This window comes from Sceloporus undulatus, chromosome 3, assembly GCF_019175285.1.
Source record: "Sceloporus undulatus isolate JIND9_A2432 ecotype Alabama chromosome 3, SceUnd_v1.1, whole genome shotgun sequence".
Taxonomy (NCBI): domain Eukaryota; kingdom Metazoa; phylum Chordata; class Lepidosauria; order Squamata; family Phrynosomatidae; genus Sceloporus; species Sceloporus undulatus.
The window spans coordinates 177,301,787-177,314,001 of NC_056524.1; the positions used below are offsets into that span (position 1 = coordinate 177,301,787).

The 12,215-nt window shown below is 39.9% G+C and overlaps 1 protein-coding gene across 5 annotated transcripts in view; it reads left to right on the forward strand.

The window, feature by feature from the left end:
• The first annotated feature begins 2,564 nt into the window (after nt 1-2,564).
• A1CF (APOBEC1 complementation factor) overlaps nt 2,565-12,215 on the forward strand; it is a 47,723-nt gene continuing 38,072 nt past the window's right edge. For 3 of the 5 annotated variants that reach the window (XM_042456800.1, XM_042456802.1, XM_042456804.1), the window contains exon 1: nt 5,183-5,304. The gene's annotated coding sequence lies outside the window, so the exon portion shown is untranslated. Of the gene's footprint in view, nt 2,585-5,168; nt 5,305-12,215 lie in introns of those variants that run through there. The other 2 variants (XM_042456801.1, XM_042456803.1) reach the window with 2 other exon arrangements.

Below are 12,215 nucleotides of genomic sequence, written 5' to 3' on the forward strand. Positions count from 1 at the left end.
AAAATGCTAACAGAAGACAGAGAAAAGGCAGAATTACTCAACACTTTCTTTGCCTCAGTCTTCTCAGAAAAGGCAAAGGGTGCTCAACCTGAGGATAATGGAGCAGAGGACAGAATAGGGGCATTTCAGTACAGAATAAGTAAAGAGATAGTAGAGGAACACCTTATTAATCTAAATGAATTTAAGTCTCCGGGACCAGATGAACTCCATCCAAGGGTATTAAAAGAACTGGCAAATGTAATATCGGAGCCACTGGCAATAATCTTTGAAAACTCCTGGAGAACAGGAGAAGTCCCAGCAGACTGGAGGAGGGCAAACGTTGTCCCCATCTTCAAAAAGGGGAAAAAAGAGGATCCCAACAATTATCGTCCAGTTAGTCTGACATCAGTACTAGGAAAGATTCTGGAGCAGATCATTAAACAGAGAGTCTGTGAACATCTAGAAGGCAATGCCATAATCACAAAAAGTCAACATGGGTTTCAGAGAAACAAGTCATGCCAGACAAACCTAATCTCTTTCTTTGATAAAATTATCAGCTTGGTAGATGAAGGGAATGCTGTGGATATAGTATATCTTGATTTCAGTAAGGCCTTTGACAAAGTTCCCCATGACATTCTTGCAAACAAGCTTGTAAAATGTGGGCTAGACAAAGGAACTGTTAAATGGATCTGTAATTGGTTGACCGGCCAAACCCAAAGGGTGCTCAACAATGGCTCTTTTTCAGCCTGGAGAGAGGTGACCAGTGGGGTCCCACAGGGCTCTGTCCTGGGCCCAGTGCTATTCAACTTCTTTATCAATGACCTAGATGACAGAATTGAGAGCATTCTAATCAAATTTGCAGATGACACCAAACAAGGAGAAATAACTAATACTCCAGAGGACAGGATCAAAATTCAAAATGACCTGGATAGACTAGAAAGCTGGGGCAATGCTAACAAAATGAACTTCAACAGGGAGAAATGTAAGGTACTGCACTTAGGGCAGAAAAATGAAATGCACAGATATAGGATGGGGGACACCTGGCTGAATGAAACTACATGTGAAAGGGATCTAGGAGTCCAAGTAGACCACAAGTTGAACATGAGTGAACAGTGTGATGCAGCAGCTAAAAAGGCCAATGCTATTTTAGGCTGCATCAATAGAAGTATAGTGTCTAGATCAAGAAAAGTAATAGTGCCACTGTATTCTGCTCTGGTCAGGCCCCACCTGGAATATTATGTCCAGTTCTGGGCGCCACAATTCAGAAAGGACATTGAGAAACTGGAGTGTGTCCAGAGGAGGGCGACTAAAATGGTGAAAGATCTGGAAACCTTGCCCTATGAGGAACGACTGAGGGAGCTGGGGATGTTTAGCCTGGAGAAAAGAAGGTTAAGAGGTGATATGATAGCCCTGTTTAAATATTTGAAGGGATGTCACATTGAGGAGGGAACAAGCTTGTTTTCTGCTGCTCCAGAGAACAGGACCAGAAACAATGGATCCAAGCTGCAGGAAAAGAGATTCCACCTGAACATTAGGAGGAACTTCCTGACAGTAAGGGCTGTTTGACAGTGGAACACACTCCCTCGAAGTGTAATGGAGTCTCCTTCCTTGGAGGTCTTTAAGCAGAGGCTGGATGGCAATCGGGTTTGCTTTGACTGAGATTTCCTGCATGACAGGGGGTTGGACTGGATGGTTTCTCAATGTCCTTTTTGAATTGTGGTGCTCAGAACTGGACACAATATTCCAGGTGGGGCCTGACCAAAACAGAATACAGTGGCATTATTACTTCTCTTGATCTAGACACTATACTTTTATTGATGCAGACTACAAGACCAGACTTTGTTTGTAGCATCACTTCACTTAAAGAACTCTCCCCAGGGAGATATCAGCTTGGATCCATGCTTGCTGAGCGCCATAAAGAAAGATTTATTTGGCTTATAAAATTATTTTAGCCAGTTAAAGAGTGTTCTGTTACTGCTTTTTATATAAAATTGTTTTAACAATTTTTATATTGTTTTATATTGTTTTTATATTTGTTTTTATGTTTTGCATTTATCATATATTCCTTGGGAGGCTGTGGTAGGCAGAAAAGTGATTTATAAATAAAGTATGCATTCCAGCAGTTTAAAAAATATTCTGTGCTTCCCAGCCAGCTGCAACCAAACAATATGGAAAAGAGTCAATTTCCACTTGCTTCTGTTTGCTTATATGACTACTGGCAAAATAACATAGACCTCATGTTACAAATTTTGAGCCTTCAAGAGGATTGCAAGAGAACAGTGCAGTGTTCCACTCTGGTACATTCATGGATTGGTTTGATCCTCAGGGTAGAGCTTCCATTCTACTTTTTTATATTTTGCTGCTTGAAGTGTTTTGTTCTCTTCTTAGTTAATAAACAGCATTTCTGTTGCAATCTACTTGTGTACCAAGTGCTGATCTGGAAGCACGTGTCCTTGGGTTCTGGAAGCTGAGTGAATGATCTGCCCCAGAAAGGGAACACTTCACAGATACAATGTTAATGCATACTATTATTATGTCTATGTCAAATACTCTCAACCTAGTAAAGAAAATGGAGAAATACACCGGGCAGTAAAGAAGCTATGGGGTAAGAGCTTGTGATCAGTATGTGGCTTTCCTCTGACTTACAATGCAAACCTATGGATGCCTATCTTGTTTTTAATGGAAAGTTTTACTGGCCATGTTCAGATCCAGACACATTGGAATAATATGGGCAAGGGGAGCAGAACTCCATCAGCCAGAACTTTTTCTTACACAATTTTGGTTCTCTAGATTTTTTTGGACTGCAACTTCTATGATCTGTCACCATCATCTGCATTGGCTAGGGCTGATGGGAGTTATAGTTCAAAAACATTTGATTGGAATTTGTAACTTCTGTCTGATATCACAACTATTAATTGATCTTCCCCTTGGACTCTACATTCACAGTAAGAAGGTCTGCTTTTGTGTATTGAGATTTACATTGAAAACCTCCCACATATCTGAAAACCTTCAAAATCAGGACTCCTAGACGATATAGAGGAAGGGATATAGACATGTGCTAGAAGTGAGGCTAGATGATAAATTTAATGTTTGGAAAAGGTCAGGTCAGTGGAGTTTTGATCCCTACTCATATCTTTATCCAACCCATGACGGATTCTTCTGCACAAGGAGGCTGCAGTCTTATATTCACTTTCAGGAAATAGCATTCATTGAAATAAATGGGGATTACATAAGTTTGCACTGCTTGGGTCTGTTTACAATGTTACCTATACATGATCCCTTTTAGATGGTAAAGGCTGAATAAACAGAAGATGAACTTTCTTCTCCAAACCATGATGAAATCTCAGCTTTACCTCTGGACAAATCAACCCACCCCAAAGCCAGCATGGACACGTGGAAGAGAATGACGCTGTGCTATGTTATCAAACACTGGAACATTTAAAAAATGTTTTAACTTACTTGAAATCTTACAGCCCAAAGTTGGCTTTGATGGTTTCCTTGTTCATTCTAATCAATAGGATATTGTGTCAGCTTGATATGATTCCTATGTTTTTAATTCTAACAGATATACAGCAATTAGTTCTTTTAAGTGGGTAGGTTAGTATATTTTCTCTTTGTATTTCTAAATGATTTTTTAAAATCTCTCACCAAGTGTTATTGTCTTTGATTCCAGTACCAATACAGGTTGAGTCCTCCCTATCCAAAATGCTTGGGACCAGAAGTGTTTTGGATTTCAGAATATCTGTATTTTATATGTGTACATAATGAGATATTTTGGAAATGGGATCCAAGTCTAAACAAAAAATTCGTTTATGTTTCGTATACTCATAGCCTGAAGGTAATTTTATACAATAGTTACAATAATTTTGTGCATGAAAAGGCTTATATAAATTGGACCATCAGAAAGCAAAGGTGTCACTATCCCAGACTCTATGAAAAAAGGTTTGGGTTTTGGAGTATTTTGGATCCAGATAAGGTAGACTCAACGTGTCGTCTATTTGTTCCTTAAACAACAAATATGTTGATGCAACTGCACAACTCAGAAAAGCACCAATGTTATGGTTTGGGTACAGTTATATGGCTTTGTGACACTCCTGTTGAGCAAAGACAAGCAATTTTTAAAACTGAGCTGAAAATTGTCAGAAAACTTCCTGAGAAAATTGCTGATATTTTTCTTAAAAAAAGAAAAGAAAGAAAGCCACATTTACAGAATTTTCTCCAAATACTCTTTCTGTGGTGCATAGTGACTGCTGTTGCCCTCTCTACATGGAAGATACAGAATGGTGACATGGTTGCAAATTTAGTTGTAGCTGAAGCAAAGGGAGGGAGGGAGGACCATGAATTGTGCCTTGTGATGTGCTTCATATTGAAAACAGGTGACCATCCACTTGGACCTCCAGACTAAGAAACAAAAGTGTTATTCTTACTTTTAAGGGCCATACCAATGGGAAACTGAAAATTCTCATTAATCAGGGAAAAAATCCTTTTTACGGTCCTCCAAGATCCTATGTCCAGAGATAGGATGGAGAACATCAAAGAAACAGGGACAGAAAAACATACCTTTGTTCAAAATCCATTCATTTCTTCCCTAAGACTGTATACTTATATTAGTATTTCAGGCTCTTATTGAGAAAAATGGAAACCTTGTCATCTGGCCAGAAATCAATCAACAAATTGATTATTTTATTGTTTTTAGCTGCTTTGTGCTTTTATTTAGTCTGTAACCCCCCTTCGATTGGGAGAGGTGGAGAAACATAAATAAATATTTATTATTATTATTATTATTATTATTATTATTAATGCTACAAAGTTTTTAATTTTTTTAAAATGTAGACATCATACAGATGTGTGGCGATGTCCCTTAGAAAGCAGTTCCAGCAGTCAGTGCTTTCTGAAGCTCTGAAGACAATTTATGGGGTCTTGTTCAGCTGAGTGATAAAGTAAATTAGTTTGGGTTAGAATTTGGTATTCCAAGGAATATTTTCAATGCTAATCTAGGTAACCAGTTTCTAAATGATGTCCTTCTCGCCCCATACACATTTTATTCAGGCCTGGTATTGACTTTTGTCTTGTGAATTTTGTAAACATATGTAGTTTGTGTAGACAGTGAGTGAGCTGCAATGACCTAGCTATCTGGTCAAAGGGCTGCATGGTGTAGCGAGATAGGGCCAGTTAAAGTTTAACCTGCAGAACTGTAAACCAACCGGGGGGTTGCTGAACCTTTGGAGTTTGATATGATGGTTAGAGAATAACCAGACTGACACGTCGCAAATTTGGCATAATCAAGGAGAACTTTTCCAGGTGGTGGTCTCTGAAATTGCTCAGGTAAGTTGCTGTTGATAGGTTGTTGTTGTTTTTAATTTTAAAAAAGGGGTATAGCATTTTACACGTTTCCTGATGTTTGTTAGTAGAATTTGTAGAGAAGGTCTCTGCCTGAAGATGAAAGGCATTTGAAATGTCAAAAATCCATTTATAGACTCTACAAGTTATAGGATGTATATAAGTTTCCAACTGGCATTAACTATACATTCTCCCAGCTGCGGTTAATAAATCTAGAGAGCTGAAATGTATAAGAATGAGTAGGAAAAGTTCCTTTTTATATTTCCAAGACAGACAGCTGCTGAGATAGACTCAGTAGTGTGACAATTTCTAGAAAGTCACCTTCTTGCTGCTTAACCAGTTTATGTGGTTGGTCTTCTCTTGCTTTTCGTCAAGAGCGTCGAACATCAAATACAGGCACTGTGTCCAAGTTATAGAAATGATTGTGCAACAAATAGCCATGTTTCCATTTATAAGCTGTTGCCTTCATTTTTAAAGAAAAAGGAATGGAGATACAAGAGGTGCTTTTGTACTTGTTCCCCCAGTTTGGTTTAGATTTGTTAAAATACAGCTCGCTCAGGCTAATCATTATGTGTCTGAATGTGTCACTTACGAAAGAGCTACCCTCTATGGCAGATATTATTCTTATTGTATATCTACATCAATAGATATCTAGTTTACAACCAAGCTGCTTCTCTGAGTATCCATTGTTTATGTTTGATTACCCTGACAGTATAGTTCTCTGTTTAAAAGAGAGGTGGGCAACTGCAGTTGTTTTGGAGGCTCACCTTCTGTCCCTGGGATTCTTTGGGGGCAATTAGACTGCCCAAAAAGTGCCCCAAAGACCCCAAAGAAATAAATCATCAAAGAAAAATAAAATGGGAAATGGCTGAAATCCATGGGGGGGGGGGTTGGTTGGTATTTTTGGTATTTTTAATTATAATGATTGTATCCACACAGTGCAATTCTAGCAGTTTGACACCATAGCAGTGGAATCTTGGGATTTCAAGTTTGTTGTGGGGCTTAGAATTCTCCATTAGAGAGCTTAGGTGCCTCTCTACAGAGAATATTAAGTTTACCTTCACGAAACTACAAATCCCAGGATTCCCCAGAAAGAAGGCATGGCAGTTAAAATGGTATAAAAAGTGTGAGAAAGATGCAGTGTGGATCATACCTCCCAATAACAAATAGATGAATTGACACTCTTGGAGGCTTCCAGGAGAGGCAGTTCAACTTTCTTTTCTCTTTCTTTCTTTCTTTCTTTGCCAGAAATAGAGTCATGCAGGGGGTCAAGGGCTGCAGAAACATCCTTTGGGAGCATGTGTATTGTTGTTTTGGTTGTCTTCAAGTCATTTCTGACTTATGGCAACCTGAAAGTGAACCTATCATGGGGTTTTCTTGGCAAGATTTGTTCAGAGGAGGTTTGCCATTGTCTTCCCCTGCGGTTGAGAGAGTGTGACTTGCCCAAGGTCACCCAGTGGGTTTCCATGGCCAATCTGGGATTCGAATCCTGGTCTCCAGAAACATAGCCCAACATGGAAACCACTGTGCCATGCTGATTGTCATGTGTATACCTTGGTTTAAAAATAGTAAATGCAATGCTAGCTAAGACTGCATCTGCACTGCAGAAATAATGAGGTTTAGCACCACTTTAGCTGTCATGACTCAATGCTATGGAATGCTGGGATCTGTAGATTTATGAGATAGTCTTCTCTGACAGAGAATTTGGTGCTACCATAAACTATAAATCCCAGGATTCCATAGGAACCTGCAGTGCAGATGCATACTGTGGGTTCATTTTAAAATCATGGAAGATTGTTTTGGCCCTATAGATACAGTCTTTCAATTTTGGAAAGATTAAATAAAAATTAGAGTAAATTAGAATAAATTGGGGAGGGACAAAATGAATGTATATCTCTCCAAATAAGAATTCTTCAAATGAAGTTTTCCTTCAGTTTGCAAATGTCTATCATTAGAGAGTGAGACATCAAAAAAACAAACCCTACACTTTTAGAAATATTCTCTGTGTTCACTTCCCCCTTTAATAATTTTGCCTGCTCCAATTCTTTGGATGCCTAAACTATATTTCTAAATCCTCACCTGCAATGTTATAAATCTGGGGACTGAAGGAAAATTTCATTTCAGGGTGCAGAATTCTGACTTGGGGGGGGGGAATGCCCTCATTTTGCTCCCCATAGCTATGCCCCCTCAGTAAATTCCCAATTAAGAAAAATAATGAAAATAATGAAATTACCCTCACAAGAATATTTAATGAAAACTAGGTGATAGCAGTTGATATACTTGCAACATTAAAACAGGAGGATCAAAAAATGTAATGGGTTGCATTGTGAAAATGGTATAATGCAGGTAGTTGTAATAGGCCATAAATTATAAAACCACTATGCCCATTCTGCTAATTCATTTTGTTGCCTGCTTGTGAATTACGAGGGTCTCCTTTTGAGGAAGAGGCATATCATACCTTTGAGGCAAGGACTGAAAGAGAATAAAAATATTTATATATATTGTACAGAACAAGTCCAAGACTTTTATGTAGCTTAAGAGAGTGTGTGTGCACAAACATGTGAGTATCTGTGTCACTTGCTAGAGAGAAAGTTTATATATTTTTGACTTAAGGTTGTCATTGTGTACTATGGATGATTTCTGCCTAGAGCTGTAGCATTGTGGGTAACCAAGGACAATTTGTAACTACAATATTCCCATCAAAAACATTTATTATATATTCTACCTGCAAAAGCCAACATGAACCATGTGAGATATGCATTGGAGTAGTCCTTACACAATGCTGGCCCTTTGGCTTAGTAATGGAGATGAGCACCGCCCCCTACAGTCAGTTATGACTAGATATTCATGCCAAGGGACTACCTTTACCTTAATCAACATAATGGATAATCAGTGAAAAGCAAGTGAGTCATGGTGACAAGTTCCCCTGGCAACAAATTAAAATTATCCTTGCACCAAATTAAATATATATATTTTAAATTTGTTTATATCCTACCTTTTCACAGCCCTGGGATTCAAGGCAGCTTACAAAAAATTAAAGCACATGCAGATAAAAATTCACATCACGAAAGGCATACAAGAGTGAACATATAATTGAAAGCAATTTAAAAACACATCCATTAAAACACAATAAAATACAGCCAGTGCGGCACATATTAAAGTCCTTTCCCTATAATCAGACAGTTCTCAAAGGCCTATATAAACATAAAAGTGTCTAGTGTTTCCAGCAAGGAATTTCTAGAGCCCAGTCACAATGGAAAAGCCTGCTCCTATGATCCCACCAGATATGTACTGTGAGATTATTGGAATGGAGAAGTAGCTGTCTTTTGTAGATCTCAAAACCTTGGCAAGCTCATGTGGAAAAATATGGTCCATCAGATAACCTAGACCCAAGCCATACAGGGCTTTTTTGGTTGTAACCAGCAGTTTAAATTGTGCCTGGAAACAAACAGGTAACCCATGGAGCTGTTGTAAGAAAGGAGAAGTGTGCTCCCTGGACATAAAGAACATTTTTAAAAAGTACTGCTCTCAATCCCATCTCACAGAATATTGGGTATACATTTAAAAGTGAGAACTGTTGGCATACATCTTACTTTTACTAACAATAAAGAAAATGTGAAGTCGAAGGCTTTCATGGCTGGTATCCATAGTTTTTTGTGCATTTTTTGTGCTATGTGGCCATGTTCTATAAGAGTTTATTCCTGAAGTTTCGCCAGCATCTGTGGCTGGCATCTTCATCTTCGATGCCAGCCACAGATGCTGGCGAAACGTCAGGAAAAACTCTTATAGAACATGGCCACATAGCACAAAAACTGCACAAAAAACTAATAAAGAAAATGATGCAGTGAGCAGATGAGCAAGGGAAAGTGGACAAGAGCGATCAGAAAGTCAGGCCTAGACTCACCCTAGGAAGAATCCAAGGTGCCAAGTAAATCTATCTCTCAAACAAAAAGAGATTTACTGAAATGTGCAGAGAATTTGAGTAGGGAGAACACAATTTATTGTGAAGTCTTTTTTATGAAGTGCTCAGAAGTCGTAGGTTCTGGTATTTTTACCCCACATTTGGCTCACTTAAAGATGCAGTTAGGTTTGAGAAGGATTTCCCCCTCCATTTAACTGTTTCCAACTAAATGTTTCTTTACCATTTCAATATGGCTTTTCTACAAGTGTCTCGGCAAATCACTATTTTCAAGTGAGTGGGTCTATTGATCTGTAGAAGACAACACTCATTTTTCTTATCTTATTCATGGAAACAGTAACTAAGCTTCCAGAGAGCACTGCTAACAAGCAACCTCCAGAAGCAAAAGCACAGCTGGAGGGAAAGGTAACACACTGGAAACGTGTTTCCATCAGATTAAGAAATTCCACGATCTCTATCTTTGCAATGTGCATTGATCTTTGACCAGCAAAGACTGTGTCTGCAGATGAAAACAGGAAGGGGGGGAGAGAAGCAGGGAAAAGACACCCCCCCCCCCCGGTGCACAATCAGAAACTGGACAGACTCAAATACATCTTTAATGTTACTGTGAAATAGACACTTACATGCAGGTACAGCATTGAAGCTCAGCTTGTTAGGTTTTGGTTATTTGCCATTACTGATATTATTGTTCAGCCAAGGTGATGCAGGCTAAAAGAAGCTCAGCATCAAATTAATGCACCTCGAGAAACAAGGGCATAACTCAGTAGTACAAACAGGTGTATAGTGGGAATTATCTAAGTCTGTTGTTCTGTTCATAAGCATGATCGGCTAGAGTCTGGTGGAAAGGGTGAAGGACGCTTCCCAATACTGCTAACGGTATTGTGATCTTGCTGTAATTATTAAGTGATTTTTTTCAAAAAAATAGCGCTAGAACAAAACTCTGTCAATGCAGAATTAATTACATACTATCAGAAAAATATTACAGTGCCCACCCCATGAGAGGCTGTCTGCACAGCATGCTTCATTCTCCCCAGTGCATTGTTCTGAGCCGGAACTGGTTGCAATTCCAGTCCTCCCTTCATTGGTTCCAAACACTGATAGTCATTGCTGTTATAAGGTCATTTTATTGTGGTAGGTGATGTAGCAGATGGTCTATAGCAGGAAGCATTCCAGCTCTTTGGCTGATGGGCTCCAGAAACTTCTCACAATCAATGGAAAAACTCAGTCCAAAACAACTATTCTACCCAAACCTATCTGCAGCCTGCAGTCCAGTTCCCCATGGCTGTGTGCAAACCTGCAGATAGAGCTGATATAAGATGGAAGTGGACAAAGAAAAGTGAGCAGGTATGGCCCATTTCCCATCCCAAACCTGGGAGAATTGGCCAAGCAGGTTAACAACATCGTAAAGTTATCTCCCCCTCTCTAATCCCACCCTTGAACTACCAAACTAAAGCAGAGTATCTAGCAAAGTTACTAAATGCAAATTAGGGGCAGAGGGTGCCTGTGACTGTTAACCCTACTCCAAGGAAAAAATGGCTGCAACCAGGGCTCTTTGGTGCTTCCTCACTGTGGCAGAGAAATAGCTCTGTCCACTGATAGGGAATGCTGAAGAGCCACATGGACCTGAGGAGCCTCAAAGTTTTACTCTTGACTTATCCATGGGTCATACCAAAATCCATAACTTTGGCCCCAAAACTTCCCTCAACTATACATGCAATCAACTTATAGTTGATTATATACAGTACCTGGTGACACAGGCCACACTTGCTACAGAACATTATCTTTTCACACAAAAAATGCATACCCCAGAGGCATTTAGTGGCCCAGGAAGAAAAAGTGAGCTAGGAATCATCCAGGAGTGGTTCCACAGGTGGGAGCAGAGAGAAGAACCCTGCTGCAGCTCCAGGATACTCAAATATTATTGCTGGAGGGCAGGAATTATGCTGCCTTCTTCTTATCCCAGCTGTTGAACCGGTGAGGAGACACTGTCCAGGTCTCCTCCATCGTGCCCTGGCTGCAAATGGCAAGGGTTGGAAATCTGGCATGGAAAGAGTTGCCTGTGTTGAAGGGAATTGTATGAAGAGGTATTCTATACCCTCTTGCACTGTCATTAAAGCTTGTATACATAAATAGGAGGTTAAGTCTGGGTATGTCACTAGGAGGATTCAAACCATAAACAAGCAAGGGAATGTTGCATTGAATAAAAGGGGTATATTTTATCATTGTTTGCTTGGGGATATTTTCATTTTATTTCAGTAGTGTGTAAATACAAAGAGGCCAGAAAAAGTACTTGACTTAGAGCAGGAAAATGTGCAGGTTTGACGTTCTTCATTTAACCAGTGATCAGTCACTTCAGCCCTGTACAGACTGGCGAAAAGCACCAGCCTGTGGGCAAGGAAGGGCTAGGCATCTGCACGCTCCAGGCCCTACTGCCACTGCTGGGGCACCATTATGGCACATGCCAGTCTACATGGCGCGTACCACAGTGATGCACCTCTGGCACAGCACCCAAATGGCACAGCGCCAAAGGGACACAGTGGCAGGTATGGTGCCCCTTCCAGGGCACAAAAAGGAACCAATTTTTCCAGCTCCTTTTTGTGCTGTACAGAAGCCAGACAGTGCCACGGTATGCGATTGCTGCAATACCGATCTGGCCAGTAAAGGGGTGGCTGCACACCACACAACAAAGGACGGTCTGTATAGCCCCTCTGCTCTCTGCTTAACCAGCTTCATATGATTGGTGTGAAGGTAGCTTTGGGAGAAAGGATAGCCTTGGAGAAAAGGCAGGCTAGAAATATGTGGAATAAAGAATAATTTATTAGAGATATTGGGGATTTGAGACCCCATTCCCTGTGACATTTGATTCATGGCTCTTCAATCAGGAGGCACGCCAGAACAAGAACTCATGCAGAAACACAAAATGTGAGCTCATCTGTAGGAAGATCATCTTACCCTCACATGTTCCAAAAGGGATGTG